At 38.7% G+C, this 17,030-nt stretch overlaps 1 pseudogene; it reads right to left on the bottom strand.

Annotated features, from left to right (window-relative positions):
• Nucleotides 1-396: 396 nt before the first annotated feature.
• LOC122749026 overlaps nt 397-17,030 on the bottom strand; it is a 64,232-nt pseudogene continuing 47,598 nt past the window's right edge.

The raw sequence follows: 17,030 nt of genomic DNA, 5'->3' as shown, positions 1-17,030 counted from the left end.
TCTCTCTTCTTTTTGTTTTTTAACCTATTTCAGTAAAGCACAAATAAAATCCAGTAAAATGAAGGGGATCCAGTAGAAGAAAAATAAAATAACTAATTTCTACTCTATTACATATGCTTAAAAACAAAAGTTAGACCAAACAAATTCAGATTTTATCAGTTTATCAGTTCACACTTTTTAAAGTTACTTGTTTCTGAAAATAGCTCAGCATGTGTCAAAAGCAGTTTGAGTAACTTCACTTTGGTTCTCCCTTCATTTGCCTCCCAGTTTTCAAGATTAACCATAGCTCCTTTTACTTCAGGATGTACAAGTTCAATAGCATCAGCTCCCAAGTCCAGTGGCTGAAGATGTTGGCACAGCATCATCTGGGTGATGTGCAAGCTGCTCAGTGTGTGTTCATATTGCTGCAGAGAGTATCCCAGGAGCCAAAGCCTCCAAAAACCTAGTCTCCTTCACGTCTTCTTCATTAGACACAGAGACTGTTGCCATCTCTACGTGACTCACACATTTGTGTTTAAATAATGTCTTTAATTTTTTTTCTTGGAATGGGCAGAGCTTAGTAGCTTGGAATTGTACAACTTAGTCTTCATCCTTGCTACTTTTTTCTTCTAGAAATGGTGTGTCAACTGGAAAACAGAACCAGAAATGCCTAAGAAGCTCCCCCACAGGTACATATAAGTGTTTCATTTCAACTGAATATCATTTTGCACCATCTTTTTATTGACTTAATGGGCTCCTGCAGGGGATTGGTCTGTGATAGTACTACTTACAACACAACTTGAAAGAACCTGAGTTAGTTTGGGTGTATAAGTTTCAACCTCTTGCTTAAAACTCCAAAAAGAATTGATATATCCTGAATTGTTGCGTATGGGAGACACTGAATTATAATTGGGCCATGATAATACCTATCTGACTTCTTCAGGCTTAGGGAAATTGTTTCTAAGCTATTATCTCCTACCTCAAGTCTTCATTTCAATGGATTCCTGTAACACTACCCTTTTGACTGGTGGCTAGAAGAAGTCTGAATCCTGAGAGTTCCCATTTGTACTGTTCTTCATGCTTGTTGTGATTATTTTGCACTTCTTGTTTCCTGAGACTTGCTGCTAGGACCATAGCACTATGATGGTCAAATACGCTTGATGTTCATGGCATTGCTATTCTCCTTTCTGAATTTTGAAGAGTTGGAAGTAGATGGCACCCAGGAAACCCCATAGTCTTCATCTCATGATTTATACTCCATTGTAGTCAAATCTAGGAGGGGGTTTTTCACTTCTAGTGATATCATTGTTTTTAAACCCTTTTTGTTGGTACAATTTCCCCCCTTCTCTCTCTCTCTCTCTCTCTCTCTCTCTCTCTCTCTCTCTCTCTCTCTCTCTCTCTCTCTCTCTCTCTCTGGAGCAATGAGGGTTAAGTGACTTGCCCAGGGTCACACAGCTAGTAAGTGTCAAGTGTCTAAGGCCGGATTTGAACTCAGATCCTCCTGAATCCAAGGCCAGTGCTTTATCCACTGCCCCACCTAGCACCCCCACCCTGTTTTTAAACCCTTTTCATCAATTTTGGCACATTCTACAAAAAGATCTTTTGACCCTATGTTAAGCTGATCTCCACAAAAATAATAGGATTGAAAATATCATGTCCAGAACTCTTTATTTGTCATGTTATGTGGTATGTTTTCTGCAGATTTCATTTTTATTGATGGGCAAGTCCTAAATATGGACTCAATGATATCAGAAGTTGTTATACCTTAAGCCATTGCAGCCATCTGCCTGGGGGCAGACATTAGCCAGAAGTGCTGCAGAAATGCCCACATTCTGCTTGTGAATGGATGCTGCAGGGCTATTCACAGCATCCATGCTTAAACAATTGGCCCAGAATTCCTCAATGCTGTTCACCTAATTCACCACTAGGTTTTTATGAAGCTGAAAAAAAAAAAAAAACAACCCAGGATTTTCTTGAAAAATTCCATTTTTTTGTCTAATATTTGATTGGCTTTCCACTTGAATTTGGGTAGCAAGCACTGAAGGAGGTTTTTCACAACATCTCACTCCTTTGTATCTATGCTTTCATTGGAAAAATGGAAGTTGGTTGTGTCTCCTGCATGTAGGAATGGCTCACCACAGATTTTAGTTTGCTTTTTTTTCTGAACTAATTTTCTGACATTTGTTGTTCACATATGTATGACTAAGTTTAAACCTGTCTTTATCTTCAAGTACCCAAGCAATCCTTTCTTCCATGAAGTACAGAACCCCTTCTGCTGGCTGTAAAGTCTGTGCCACAGTCTGTCCAGAAGGAAGGTTTATGGTGTGAACTTCTCTCCAATCATTTTTTCATTGATGTTACTTGGTAGATCCCAGGTCCCTACTGCTGCCTGTCCTGCCGGGGAATCTCCCCTCCTCCATTGCTGGTTGGGAGGACAAAAGCATGTGACCAGAAGTTGGGGCCATGTGACTTTCTGTTCCCCACCTTCCCACCTTCATATTATCATTCACTGACACCTCTCTCTGACTACAAATAGTAATGGTACTGCACTCCATGGAGCCACCCCCCCACCACCAAATCTCAGCTCCTGACAGGCCCAGGCCCAGCCCAGCTGTTGGTTGCATGAATGTTATTGTGGTCTAGTTGGAACCACACAGGGGTGGATTTTAATGTAAGACTGTGTCATGTCCTTTGGTCTGCTAGTATAACCTCAATCTGGGCATCATGGGAGGTGGAGGAGGGGTGCTAAGTGAGCTCAGAGTCAGTGAGGGTTCATTCCTAGGGTTGTTTTTTTCTAACCTTCTTTTGTATTCTGAGTGTCTTAGTCCATGGAAACAGCTCAGTTTGCTTTATCTTTGGCCCATAATTTCTTATTTGGGAAGGCTTGAGAGGTCAAGGGGATCAGAGACAATGTTTAATATACTATCTTGTTGCACATGTGACCCGGAAGTCATTCATTTCCTTTTTTCTCCTCTCTCATCCCTTTGCAATATGGCTATACTTGGGATACAAGTACAAAGGATGAAACAATTTCTGCTTGCAGGAAAGGTACATTCTAATGGGGAGATATTAAGTATGTAAAAATATATACATACCATAAATATAGTTTTATATGTATATGTGTGTATGTGCGTGTGTTGTTTTATGAGCACCACCCCCCCCCTCCCCATTTGGGATTTTCTTAAAATTTCCTTCTCCAGTTCATTTTACAGATGATTAACTGAGGCAAACAGGCTTAAGTGACTTGCCCAGGGGTCACACACATACATGTCTGAGGTCAGATTTGAACTCAGGAAAATGAGTCTTTCTGACTCTAGGCCTGTCATTCTGTCCACTGTACAAATGAGGTTCCCATAAACATATATACATAAGCACATATTTAGTAGTTAAGCATAAGATAGTTTGAAAGGGAGGAGAGTAACAGTAGGGCTTATCAGGAAAGACTTCATGTAAAAGATGGTGTCTGAGGTTCATCTTAAAGGAAGAAAGAGGCTCTATAAGTTAGATATAAAAAGGGAGTGCACACCATGTATGAGGGATGGCCAGTGTAAAGAACTGAAGATAAAAGATAGAGTGTTGTATGTGGGGAGCAAAAAAAAATACTGGTTTGGCTAGATCACCAAGCATAGGGAAGGAAATTATGTACAACAATACTGGAAAGATAGTTTGGAATCAGCTTGTGAAGGGCTTTAACAGCAAAAGAGAGAAATTTATATTTAACACAGAAGCAATAAGAAGCTACTAGTATTGGGAGAGAAGGGAAGTCATAAAGAAGGAAGGAAGGAAGGAATGAAGGAAAGAAGCAAAGAAGGAATCAAGAAAGGAAGGAAGGAGAGGGAAAAATAAGCATGTATTCAAGTCTATACTATGTGCCAGGCACCAAGCTAAGGGTTTCACAAATATTATCTCATTTGATCCTCATAAAAAATTATATATTTGCTCATAGTCAGATAAGCACATAAGGAAAATCACTTATGTATATATACAAGTGATGTTATATCACTTATACACGTGAAATCATGCAAAATATAAAAAATAAAGAAAGTGAAAAAATTATGCTTCAGTCTCCACTCAGATTGCATCTGTTTTCTCTTTGGAGATAGATTGGATTTTTCATCATAAGTCCTTCAGAATTGTCTTAGGTTGTAGCATTGATAAAATAGCCAGGTCACTCACAGTTGATCTTCAGACAAAATTGCTGTTACCATGTACAATGTTCTCCTGGTTTTGCTCACGTCATTCTGCATCAGATTATATGTCTTCCTAGATTTTTCTGGAACTTTCCTGCTAGTCATTTCTTATAGCACAATAACATTCTATCACAAATACGACCACAACTTGTTCAGCCACATATATTTTGAATAAGTTTATACGTTTTCCTATGTAATAGAATGTAAGCTTCTTTGGGGCAATTAATGAGGTGGAGTTGATATGGGAGACTAAAGGCAGGGACTTACCTGAGTTCTCCCAAATTCTCTTCCAAATGATGTTAAAATAGTGCCCCAGAAGGGAATTTGAAGTAACAGAACCAATTAAAAATGAGAAGAAATAATTTGCTAGCCCAAAATAATTTGGGAGGTTGGCAGGAAAAGTCTCTCTTACTGGGTTGAGAGTATAGTACATGGATGCCAGCACAGACCCCACTCAGTGGAGCCAGTAACAAGCCTTGGAGGCAACTGAATTAGCAATGGTGGTTGTGATTTTCTAAACTCAGCTCACTGACAGTGAGACAATTGAATAACTAGTCAGAAGAAGATTAAAGGGATCTTTTGCTGGAACTGGAAGCAGGACTCAGTTGTGCTGCCTTTATGTGTTTCCAGGTTGCAGTCCGAGGGTGAGGAGCAACACTAATATGATCTGGGGCCCTGGTTGCAATTCCAGGGTGGAAAAAGAGTATTTTTTGTTGCACACAGACTAGAGCACAGGCTAGGAGAGCAGTGATCACAACTCTCCATAAATGGGAAAAATTGAAAATTCAGAGACCCCCTGAAAGCAGCAGCATTAAAAATATGAAGTGTTGAATAGTGCTCCCTCAACCCTGGAAGCAGAGCCCAACTGTAACAGAAAGTTAAAGTCAAGAAAGAGGCATGAGAAATAAGGGGGAGGTGGGGAGCCTAACTATAGAAAGTTACTATGGTGACAGGGAAGATCATAACACAAACTCAGAAAAAGACAATGAAATCAAAGGAGATACATGCAAAACCTCAAAGGTAAAGGAGAATTTGTCTTAGGACCGGGAAGTGATCAAAAAGGATTATAAAAAATAAAAGAGCTAGAGGAAAAAATGGTAAAAGAAATTAAATCAATGAAGGAAATCATGAAAAAGAGTCAACAGTTTGGTAAAGGAAATATTTTTTTAAAAAACTGAAGAAAAAAATACCTTGAAAACAGAATACGGGCAGCTAGTTGGTGCAGTGGATAAAGCACTGGCCCTGGAACCAGGAGGACACTTAACACTTACTAGCTGTGTGACCCTAGGCAAGTCACTTAACCCCAATTTCCTCACCAAAAAACAAACGAACAAACAAACAAAAACCCAGAATAGACTGAATGGTAAAAGAGGCACAAAAATCCACTGAAGAGAATAACTCATTTGGAAAAATTGGGAAAATGTAAAAATAGATACAAAAATTCACTGAAGGGGGCAGCTAGTTGGCATTGGATAAAACACCGGCCCTGGATTCAGGAGGACCTGAGTTCAAATCTGGATTCAGACACTTGACACTTATTAGTTGTGTGACCCTGGGCAAGTAACTTAACCCTCATTGCCCTCCCCCCCCAAAAATCACTGAAGCAAAGGACTCGTTTTTTTCTTTTGCAATCATGTTGAATATATTTCCACATTAGTCATGCAGAAAAAGAATCAGAACAAAAGGGGAAAACCACACATGCACACACAAAACAAACAAACAAAAGTTAAAATAATATGCTTTGAACTTCATCAGACTCTATGGTTCTTCCTCTGGATATGGATAGCATTCTCATCATGAGTTGATCATCATTCAATGTTGTTCTTACAATGTTTTCCTGCTTCTGCTAATTTCACCTAGCATTAGTTCATTTAAGTTTTCCAAAGCATCCTGCTCATCATTTCTTATAGCACAATACAATTCCATCCCAATTATATGCCACAACTTGTTCAGCCATAACACAATTGATGGGCATCCCTTCAATTTCCAAGTCTTTGCCATCACAAAAAGAGCTGCTATAATATTTTTGTGCATATAGGTTTTCCCCCCCTTTTTAATTATCTCTAGGAGTGGTATTGCTGGATCAAAGCTAATGTACAGTTTTATAGCCTTTGGGCATAGTTCCAAATTGCTCTCCAGAATGGTTAGATCAGTTTGCAGCTCCACCAATAATGCATTAGTATTCCATTTGTGCCACATCTTTTCCAGTCTTTATCGTTTTCCTTTTCTCTCATGTTAGCTAATCTGATAGGTGTGAGTTGGCACCTCAGAGTTGTTTAATTTGCATTTCTCTAATCAATAGTGATTGAGAACATTTTTATATGACTATAGATAGCTTTGATTTCTTCATCTGAAAAATACCTGTTCATGTACCTTGACCATTTATCAATTGGGGAATGACTTGTATTCTTATGCATTTGACTCAGTTCTCTATGAATTTGAGAAATTAAGCCTTTATCAGAAACACTGCCTTCAGGGTTTGAATCTTTAGGTTTCTTGCAGTCTCACTACATTCCTCCTCTCTTATTTCTGGGGAGAAAAGGGTGAAGGTCCATCTTCTGTAGTTTCTTCAAGGCTGAAAAATGGGGCATAGAGATGTCCCTGTTGATTAAGGAGAGAGGGAGCAAAAAATCTTATGGACACAGTCCAAGGGTTGCAGGGACATCTCTGTAGTTTCAGTGAAAGCTTCAATCCTAGAAGCAACTAAAGAAGTGACAGTATTACAAATACAAGGTCCACACAGCAAGATGCATGAATGATCAAAATTATAGTTATGAAAGGAGCAAGTAGTAAAAACAACCATGAAGTCCAGGATGGAAAGCTGGAGAACAAATGGCTGTGAGTGTCTGCCATCCATTTAGATGCATTATGTAACTCATGGATGTGTAGCTCCACTTTGGTGGAGTTATTGATGCACAGGCAGCACCAAGTATTCTGAACCATTCATATCCCAGCTTTGGCAGCAAGTAAATAGTCTAAGACTATCCTATTGTCCATTACATTATTCAAAGAATCTAGGGACCCTTGGAGGTACTTAAGGCCCAAAGTAGTTTTGGCAGAAATCTTTTCAATTGCTAAGGTCAGATTAGTCAGGACTGTGTCCTGAGTAAAACTATATGTGGTCACCCTATTACTGTCCCAAGTGTAGGGAAAATTAGCTGGGGTTTATCATATATTTTTTACTTAGAAATTAGAAGCTACTGCACCCATTTCGGTGAATTAAGCATTTATTAAAGTATATTAAATATTAGTCAAGAGAGTGCACATGGCTCTGAAAGATAGAAAAGCCTAGCTAGGAAAGAGAAGAGAGAGAAAAGAGAAAACAGAGAACCCTAATGGGCTGTGTCTGCTCTCACCAAGTTCCTGGGCCAAAGAGAGTGTCTGTGTAAGCTTGCTGTGGGCAGGAGAAGGGCCCTCCCATACACATTGCTCAAAGCTAATTGTCTAGCATCATTCAAATCTATTGGTTCACTGGATTTGAGGTTTGGCACAGTTGTGCCCAGAGAAGAGATCCTCTGGTGGGAACAAGGCTTTCAGGTGGGTGTGGTTTTGAATGAGGTAACTTCTTGACTATGGGCTGGCCTTAAGAAAGGTCAGGCCAAGCTCTCTCAGCAGGCGCCTCTGGGAGTCCGCCAAGCCCCTATTATTAATAATTTTCTCACAATTGCCTCATGTTCTAGGTACCCCACCAAAAGAATGTCAAATGCCACAGTTTTACAGATCCACCACAGGAAATTGTCCCAATACCACCCTTTTCCCTATGCCTTTCCTCAGGAGGGAGAGGGCTCAGAGGATTCTGATTTAGGGATGCATGAGTATCTATAAAACTCAAGGTGCACTAAGAATACTTGATGTAAGGGCTGAGGAAGGAAGTGGTTAGGACCACAAGACATAAAAGCTTCCTCAGAAGACCATCCTACAAAGAATGGTGTCTCTGCCCGAGATGTCAGGGGTGTTGTATAATGACCACGAATAAACATATATCCTGGAGGAGCACAGATAAATCTCTTTATTGACCTTAATAATCCAGTAACTTAATTAGCCCCCCATTCAGAGGAATTGTCACAGAAGATAAGCATACCAGGTCTGAAGCCTGCCTGCAATAGGGTATTTAATATGGACCATGAGCTGGGGTATCAAGAGGGACACATTAAAGTGGAAAAATTCTTGAAACTATTCCCAGGTTGGAGATGTTGAAATTGTATCAATAGGTACAATTAGAATAGTATTTGATTATTAAAGGGTCATTATTCCAGCCCTCATTGAATCACCTATTGAAAGGGGCCATAAGTGACCCACCTGTCTTCAATTAGTATCATATCAGTGTGTCAGATCTGGTGGAATGGAGGAAAAGTAAAAGGTTGAGCAGTAAGGAAACAGGGGGCATTATTCAAAGTATTCCACAGTGGGCTTGCTATTACAGGGGTGGAATCAAACCTTCATGAAACTACAGGCATGGGATATGGCCTGGAGGCATTAAGGCCATAAGGAAGGGGCCAAAAGTTCTCTTCGCTCTGTGGGTATTTTCTTACATACCCAGCAGTTCAAAGGGCATGCCTTAACTACTGCTTTTCCTAATTGAATCAGGGTATTATCTGTTCAGGTGGCAGTGAGTGCATAATTCAAAAGGTATGGGAGAGTCAAGAGGATGAAGTGACAATTGGTGGGATAGTTCAGTCCCTGAGACAGCAGGCAGTGTAGGAACAATAGAAACAAGAAGTGTTAAAAAGTAAAAATAAAAATTAAAAAAAAAAGTTAAAAAGTAAAAATAAGGAGGGTAAAAAGGTGTGTGACAGTGGGAGAGAAACAAGATCCTCCATCAGTTCACAGCAATATGTGTCCTTTTTCCCACTGTTTGATTCAGGGGAGTGCAAGGACCCTATCAATCTTTGCTTCTTCACAGAGTAAGGGTCAATCATCTGAGTAATAGGAGAGATGAAGGCAGAGCCATTATTACTGTAGAGTGATTTAGGAAGGCCAAACCTAAGAATTATTTCATCGAGAAGGGCTTTTGTTACATCCTGACTTTTCTGTTCTGGGAAAGGCTCCTACCCATCCAGTAGTGCCCTTGGCCGTGCATAATAGAAACCTGACTGGGCAGGTTTACTAACTCAGGTAGGCTCAAAATCTCCTTTCCAAGCTTCACAGGAGAATTCTTTGAGGTCAATAGTCTTTAACCCGAATAAATCCTCCTAGTTACCATTCCCCCTCTCATCAAAATGCATTTGCAATGGGGAGGAATTTCAGTTTCTTCTAAACCAAAAAGGAAGATAGATACCCACTTAATATAGCCTTATCATAATACCATGTAAGCATTAGCAGGCAGATGGCAAGCCTGAGTATTAATGTACCTCATTGTTTGGCATATCAAATGACCACATATTTAGGCTGAAAACAGTAAGATCTTACATACTTGTATTATGCTCATATCTTCTACTGACTACTTGCTCTGATTATAGAAATCTGCTCTAAAAGAAAAACCAGAGACAGGATCATAACAGCAAGCATAAAACATTCTTAGCTCCGTTTGATTCCAGATAAGAGTCACAACCAGTCATGCAATAATAATTTCAACTTATAGCCAGATACATTCAGGAATAGCCAGGCGAGAAACATTTCCTGTTTATCAGGAACACAATGGGGAAACTGAGACAGAAGGATCCTACCTTAGGCAAGACCAAGATAGTCTTCTCAGATTTTCCCCAGATAGCTCCACCTGTAGCACACATTACCTCTTAGTAACTTGTGTCATTCTCTTGAGTGGTAGATTATTGAGTCAATGATCCATCAGACAACTAGACCTGAATTCAAAACTCAAAACAATATCAATTACAGTCCCAAAATATTTTATCTTAAATAGCAGATTTCTACTCTTATGGGTCTATATGGGGACCTTATATGTTAATCAGCAAAACCAGGTCAGTGTAATGTAAAGACCTGCTTATGTCATTGAGTAATTTGCATTTCATTTCCCCAACAAAATACTGCTAGGTTTATTCCTATTGTAATATCTTGGATTTGCTTCCAGAGAGACTATTTCCTTTCTTTAGCATAGCGATGAGTTCTTAACTGCTTGGATTATTCATAATAAATTATAAGAATATAGGTTGTGGGAATTAAAAAGATGCTCAAAAAAAAGTCTCACACATCATCCTCACTTCTCCCACCTTCCATGTGACTAACGCTAGTTTCTTCTCAGCATGCAATCAAATTAAGTAAGCTTAGTTTATTAAGTACTTATTGCATAGACAAGTCACAAATGGGCTAAATAGTAAGGGAGATAAAAAGATGAGTGAAAAGATAGCAGAGTCCATGCCCTCAAAGTGCTTCCAGTTTACTGAGAGCTAGGAGTAAGAAATGTGTAAGTAAATACTGAATGACTCAAATTAAAATCTGATGCATGTATATCCCCTTGTACTAAACATAGTACTCTGCACCTTTTAGGTACATAATAAGTGTTTATTGAATGAATTAATGAATGAATAATTCCTAGAGGAAGAGATCACTGATTCCTACAGGGAAGGGCAGACTTAAATAAATGGAGATTCAGAAACCTCCCATTGTAGAGTGAGATGATGGCATGCATGACTGCACAAAAGAGAGAGGGGACAGGACAAGACTAAGGAAGGAATTATGTCCCCTGTGGCTAGAATAGTGTGTGAAGTTGAGTCAAGTTTTAAAAAGGGAGCAGGGCATGTAAACATTGGTAAGTCGGGTTATGGAAGGCATTGAATATTAGGCTAAAGATGTATTTTATCCTGTAGCCAGAAAGACCTAGTAATAGTTGTTTTTAGTAATTTAATCAGCCATCTGCATTAGGAAGGTTATTTTGGCAGTACTTTTGAAGGTTAGATTAAAAAGTAAGATTTTGGAGACTGGGATATGAGATAATAAGCTATTAAAGTAATTCAAGGGGGCAGCTAGGTGGCACAGTGGATAGAGCACCAACCCTGGATTCAAGAGGACCTGAGTTCAGGTCCAGCCTAAGACACTTGACACTTATTAGTTGTGTGACCCTGGGCAAGCCACTTAACCCCAACTGCCCCACCAAAACAAATAAATAAATAATCAAATTTATTTATTTATGAATGGATGGATGGATGGATGAATGAATGGATGAATAAACAAATTAATTAATTAATTAATTCAAGGAAAAAATAGTGAGGATCTGAAGTTGGGTCAAGGGGCTGATACCCAGAGTAATAATAATTTAACTCTTTAAGGTTCACAAAACACTCTACAAATATTATCTCATTTAATCCTCACAATCATGGAAATAGGTTCTATTTTTATACCCATTTTACAGATGAGGAAACTGGGGCAGACAAGGGTTACTTGCCCAAGGTCACATAGCTAGGAAGTGTCTAAAGTTGGATTTGAACTCAAGTCTTCCTGACTAGTTCCAACAATCAATCCGATGGGCCATCTGGCTGTCTCTATTAGACAGTGAGGGAATTAAGGGCATTAGGACCCCAAATGCTCAATTGTGGGAATTGAGTGAACCACACTGACTCCATCTTATAATTCAATTCTAGGGCTAGCTCCATTCCATTTCTATTCAGTTATGGGTCTCATTGAAATCTGGTTTCATGTGAAAACTTTATTCAACTGTGGGAATTGGGAGAAAACCATTGCATTGTTTGAACCCAGTCCTGCATGGTTGGGAAACTGGACCGCCTCTCTTGCTGCTTAGAGACCTTTAACTAAGTTAGGTCATGCTGACCAGAAACTCTGTCAGATCCAAAGATTGATGCAAGGTGTTTTCTCACAATTGTACAGCTCAAGCAATCCACATGTCTCATCTGAAAACTGGCCCCATACTGATCACTCAGTTATTGTTTCCATACTCCTTTGATTATCTATAGACACTTTGAGAAGTGGGACATGTCCTTTTATTGAATTCTGGAAATTGCACTTGTTTGCTCTCCCTCTCCCAATTTGGAAAATCACATATCTTTCCACTAATTAGAAATCAGAATACCTAATGTATTGTTTCTTTTTAATTAATTGGTCTTATTTGTTTAATTATTTTTAATGGGTAAAAGTCTATCTCCCCCTGTTTTCAGGGACCAGTCCTAAGCTAAAGAGCTCTGAGACAGTTTTCTGGGCAATTGGTATGCTTTGTTTAATAAATTGATATGCTCAGAAGATGGGATTTTTTTCCCCTCGGTCATTTCACCTTTCACCCACTACAACAGAAGAGAATTAATATAGCACCTACTCTGTGCCAGCCACTGTGCTGAGCACTTTATGAATATATCTCCTTTGATCCTCACAAATACCTAGTGAGGTAGGTGCTATTATTATCCTCATTTTACGCTGAGTAAACAGAGGTAGAGATTAAGTAACTTGCCCAAGGTCCCAAAGCTTGTAAGTGGCACAAATAGGATTTGAACTAAGGTCTTTCTGACTTCATAGCCAGTATTCTATCTGCTATGCCACCTAACTTTGACAACTGAATGCATGTGAAGGAGGCAGGGAGGGGGAAGAAGAGGTTTTAAGCCTGGGAAATAATGTCATGATCAATAAAAAGAGAATAGTTGGGAAGATGGCGAGGGGGGTAACAGTAGAGGAACACAAGTGGAGATAAGTCCAGATGAGTTTGCAGTGTTGGTGACACTTATAGGAGAGAATGAATTTGATTTCAAGGAAATTGTCATGGCTTAGGACAGAAATTTGGGAATGATATGAAGGCTATAGTTCAACCTATGGGAATGGATAGTCATCAATAGAGAGACTAGAACAAAAGAGATAAGAATGCTATGAATGACATAAGTATACCTAAATATAACTATCTAGTATAGCATTTATATTTGTGTTTATATACACTCATGTGCATATATTTAAATATTAACTCAAATGGATCATTAATTTAATCAATTTGAAATTCCTTCCCATGATGGAATTCCAACCTTCCAACCCATCCATGCCCCTCATCCTGTGGCTTTCTGTTATGCAAGGCCCCTTGCTCAATTATTTCTGATATTATATTTAACACTAAAGCTGCCTATCATCCTTCATCTTTTCCCAGTGACCCATATATCTTCTTTTTTTGATCTTACATTTCCTTGAAAACATTCCTGATACTAAGACATGCTTGTTCACTTCACTCCCTACTATCTTGCCAACCTTATCTTATTTGCATACAGTATTCCTTTACACAAAAATACCTCAATTTATTTATCAATTTACCTGTTGGTAGACATAGAAGTTATTTCCTCACAATTAAAGATCACATTATTTATATATATATATATATATATATATATATATATATATATATATATATATATATATATATATATTTATACACATATATTACTAGATAGCTCCTTTACTAGTGGTTTTGGATAGCATTCTCAGGAGATATTCCCAATAATTTAATTATTGGGTCAAAGGATATCATTATTTTATAACCTTGTCTGTGTGCTGCCAAATTCCTTGTCAAAAAGATTTTTATTAATTTGCAATTCTACCAGCAATGAATGAGTATACCTTTCCCTCTGGCAATCTGCCAATATTGTTTCATTGTTTTAAATTATATTTTCCACTTTGATGGGTATGACATAGTAGCTCAAATTACTTTAGTTTTCTATCTTTGATTATTAATTCATTTAATCATCTTTTTAAGTGATTATTAATCATTTCTATTTCTTCTTGAAAATAATCTGTTTATATGTTTTGACCACCTTTTAACATTAATCAGTTGAATCCCGGAGCTTAGAACCTGGGAAAGTGTTCCATTCTATCAACTTACCACCTATTTTCCACTCCTGACATCATTCAGACAGCTGGATTTCATCAAAATATACTGTGTACCAGATGAATTGTAATTTTCCTATGAACTTCAGTGACTTAAAGTGGGTATGGCATGCCTCAAATCACTTTTTGAGAACCTCTTCTGAATGGGATAGTAAGTGGCATGCTAGGTTTCCACATATTTGTCGAGGGCAAATTATTTTCAGGTTTCTAATATTTTACATCCCTGAGGCAACACTAACTCAATCTCAGATATATAAAGGAGGGAGAATTCTACATAAATATTGTCTCAGTTCTCTGTCTTCTGCTATACATGCTCTTGAAGGGGCAGCTGGGTGGAACAGTAGATAAAACTCTGGCCCTGGAGTCAGGAGGACCTAAGTTCAAATCTTACCTCAGACACTTAATAGCTGTGTGACTCTGGGCAAGTCACTTAATACCTATTGCCTTAAACATTCTGGACCACCTCCAGTCATCCTTATAATATATCTTGCCACTGGACCCAGGTGGCTGTAGAGAAGAGAGTGAGGCTAGTGACCTTGCACAGTCCTCCCTTACTTAAATCCAATTGACTGCAAGTCATGACATCACCCCAATGTCATGGTCCTTCTTCTATAACACAGGACAAACAACAACAATACATGCTCTCCAGCTCCACCTAGTTGCAAGTTATTTCACACATGACCTCAAAAGTATAAATATACGGGGCAGCTAGGTGGCACAGTGGATAGAGCACCAGCCCTAGATTCAGGAGATCCTGAGTTCAAATCTGGCCTCAGACACTTAATTACTAGCTGTGTGACCCTGGGCAAGTCACTTAACCCCAATTGCCTCACCAAAAAAAAAAAAGTATAAATATACTTAGAAATAGGAACTCAGATTTGCTCCATCTAATCCCATGTAACATAAATAGAATTCTTATATTTCTAAAATCTTCAAACCTAATTCCTATTTGGTAGTGTAAAGAATTAATTGTGATTTGAGGTTTCTATGATCCCATCTTTGACTAAAAGTAGAAGCCCCATGGTGCACCCTTGCTGGCGAGGCTGCCTTCGTGCTGGCACGTTGCTCCACCCATTGGCTTTAGGTGTCATCATGGCACTGCAGCTCACGTTATCACCACGTGCCAACACCTATATGGGCCTGGCCAAATTATAATGACTGGAAGCCCAGTTAGGGCAGTCATGTGACTGTCAATCAGGGCTGCCAGCCAATTAGCTTGGGGCTGTGTGTGTGGATTGCCCAGGGTTTTCTGGGAAGGAGAAGGGAGGAGATTCTCCACTGTGGCATTTGAAAGGGAGAGAGATGGGGCGCAGTGGTTTTGCTCTTTGGGAACAGCTGAGTCCGGTTGGTGTGATTCCAGGTTGCATTATTTTCCTTCCCCTTTTCTCTTTTTCCCTTATCTCTAGTTCTACTAATCTTACTTGTGTTTTAAATTCATTCTTGTTAATTAACCCTGTTTCATTTTTTTTGAAAGAGGCTCTTGATCTCCTTCCTTACCCCAATATTATGGCAAGCCACCTAACTAACACTCCCCAATTAAAATTTGGCCCTTACAGTACCTATCATCATCAAATAAATAACACCATTACAACTTTTTCCTTATAATCAAAGCAACTACAGCTTTTTTAATTAGCCAGTTAGTGAGCTAGCTTGTTGGTATTAGAGATATAATTAATGCTCACTGGCCCTTTTAGGCAACAAATATGTGACTCCACCTTTGTTATCACCATGGTTTTACCAGCTAAGTTAAAAGAACAAAAGAAGAAGAAGGTTTGGTTTAATACAAGGTTAATACATAGGTAGGTACAGGGCATGATGGATAAAGGGTCTTGCCTGTTATCCTAGTATATGGTAGATACTTAATACATTGAACTGAATTGAACCCTTTGAGAAAAACTTCAATCCATTGATCTCCTACTGTGTACAGAATAGGGGATAGTAGAAAAGCAAAGATGATCAATTCCTTCAGGGATTAAGTTTCAGATACTCTTTTTGGCTTAGTTTGGCTCCCTACCTCCAACCCTATCATATAGTACCAAGACACCAAGACAGAACCGAGTCCATCTCAGAACTTGGGGTTGTGGGCCATGACTTACAAAAGATTTAAAGCAACATCACTTCTATAATCCTCCTTATTCTTTTTTTTTCAGGGCAATGAGGTTTAAGTGACTTGCCCAGGGTCACATACCTAGTAAGTGTCAAGTGTCTAAGGCCAGATTTGAATTCAGGTCCTCCTGAATCCAGTGCAGGTACTTTATCCACTGCATCACCTACCTGCCCCAATCCTCCTTATTCCTAATGTATAATCCTGTAAACCTATGAAAATAGCATTCAATAGTTCCTAGAAACTATATAATTTATTTATTTCAGGACTATCCTCTTTATTTGAATTGTTTTCATGACTGAAAACAGTGCCCTATAATTTGTAGGTTCAAAATATAAATTTTAAAAGGGACTTTGAATTTTATTTGGCCCATCTTACCCCAATGGATTTAGGAGACATCATTTAATGTGAACTTTTTTCAGCAGCATGTATGTGGAAGTGGTACAGAGAAGAGTAACATCATTTAACCTGAGGAATTCAAAATGTCAAAATATTTAAATTCACTAAACAAAATTATTGGCTGTAATTGTTCATTGCTCAATTCACAGCCTGCCTTCATTTGGTTTCCTGTAAACACAAGTTCTCCTCTAGGATTAGGTTCTGCAAAATTTGTTGGAATGAAGGAAAATAACTTGCCTGAAAACAAAAACAAACAAAAATCTTCCATGTTCCCCTGGTTAGGTCCCTGAAAAATGGACCCACAAGACATAAGAGAGGAACTTCCAAATCTAAGGCTATTTCTCTGTATCAGTAGAAACAATGAGTATGTGACCCAATATGTTTTCAGCCTTAATGGTAATGGTGGCACCTCCCACTTTACCACTATAGCCCACAGATGCTCATATTTTCCTTTCATCTTTTCTTCATCCTGAGGTTATGTGCTGACATTGTATAATCACTGCAGAACAATGTAAATGATGTATGAAATGAAAAAAAGAAACAGTTCTCAGGCCAGAGAATTCAGCCTTGCCTATACATCCATGGCTACTAGGTAC

Source organism: Dromiciops gliroides, chromosome 1 (assembly GCF_019393635.1).
Source record: "Dromiciops gliroides isolate mDroGli1 chromosome 1, mDroGli1.pri, whole genome shotgun sequence".
Taxonomy (NCBI): Eukaryota; Metazoa; Chordata; class Mammalia; order Microbiotheria; family Microbiotheriidae; genus Dromiciops; species Dromiciops gliroides.
Note: the sequence above shows the minus strand (reverse complement) of the source record. Positions and strands in the feature narration are given on the sequence as shown.